Here is a 1,421-nt window from a genome sequence, read left to right as displayed (position 1 = left end):
CTGGTAGCTCAGTGCCATTAGGTCTTTTGTAAAGAAGAGTAAACAGAAGTGCAGGAAGTTAAGTGGTTTCACTAGGCTCCTTTGGCCAGGGCCAGCCGGTTGCATAGCTGTGAACAAAATTGGGTCTAAACGGCAGCCTCCCAAGCCAGTCTCAGGCAAGGCAGGCTTGGGGCGAGAGGGGGCAGTGTAGGGGGGAGGTAGGAGAGATTCAGCAAAATCAGGGAAAGTGAGGAAACGGCTAAACTTTAAACAAAGTCACAGGTAAGAAGTGCAGCTCCGCTGATAAGATGGACATCAGCATTTAGACCACTGGCCCTCATCTTTTTAAGGCGGGGCTTCTCTAAATTTAATGTGCAGACAAATCTCCTGGGGCACCTTGCTGACCTATGGATCCCGATGCAGCAGGTCCCTGGTGAGGCCTGTGTCTTCTCATCTAAACAACTCTCAGGGAATGCTGATGGATGCTGCTGGCCTTGGACCACATTGTGTGATAATTGCCTCTGTAGGGTTTTTTTTTTTTTAATTGTTAAGTTTTTTTCTTCATCCCATTCTGTACTACTTGACTAGTTTCAGTACCCATGTGTTATCTCTTTTTTCTCCTTTTAAAATTACTGTATGATATTTGAAGGGGGAAGTACATAGGTCTTGAAGTACTTGATTCTATGAGTTCTAACAAACACATGCACCTAGGTGATCCACAATCCTATCAGCATGGAGGTCATTGCCATCACCCCAGGAAGTTCACAGCCCTGTTCTTTGTAGCCAAGGTATAGGATATTTCTGTAAAAGGTCAAAATAAAAAGGGATATTGGAACATCTAAAATGAGAGGCAAGTTACTTTTCCAAGCATTTTAAGTTAAGAAAATGGAGTCTCACAACCCCACTCATTTCACGGTGACCTTCTTTGGAATTTGGAGGCAGAGCAGCAAACACATTATGCTGTAAAAATCAGGCTGGAATCTAGGTCACCTGCCCTTTGACCCTGACATGGAGAGACTGCCAGTCCTTTGAGCAGGTCTGCCTTGGCTCTTCCTACAAAATGTGCAAAAGGAATTTCACTTCAGGACATTTATTATTCAATATTAGTATTTGTAGTGTTTCTCAGCCTTTCCTTAAAGAGGAAACCCTAAATTTTTTAAAGATGGTTTTTAAAGAGGAAGCATTAGACAGGCAAATTTGTGCTCCTGGAGCAAGGGAAACTGAAAAGAAACAAACCGGGGGACTGTGTTTAAACAGCTCTAAACCACCAAGATGAAAAGGAAAGACATCTAATCATTCATTCAGAGTTTTATTTTTTTCTTCCATGAAGATAAACACCTGGACATTTGGAAACATTTGGGTAATTAACTCAGTTGTTTTTCATCATAAACAAATTAATTGATCAACTTTTACTGAGAGCAGGGTTATTTACAAAGCGTGCT

Source organism: Neophocaena asiaeorientalis, unplaced genomic scaffold (genome assembly GCF_003031525.2).
Source record: "Neophocaena asiaeorientalis asiaeorientalis breed wild unplaced genomic scaffold, Neophocaena_asiaeorientalis_V1.1 scaffold64, whole genome shotgun sequence".
In the NCBI taxonomy this organism is placed as follows: domain Eukaryota; kingdom Metazoa; phylum Chordata; class Mammalia; order Artiodactyla; family Phocoenidae; genus Neophocaena; species Neophocaena asiaeorientalis.
This window is presented reverse-complemented; position numbering follows the sequence as displayed.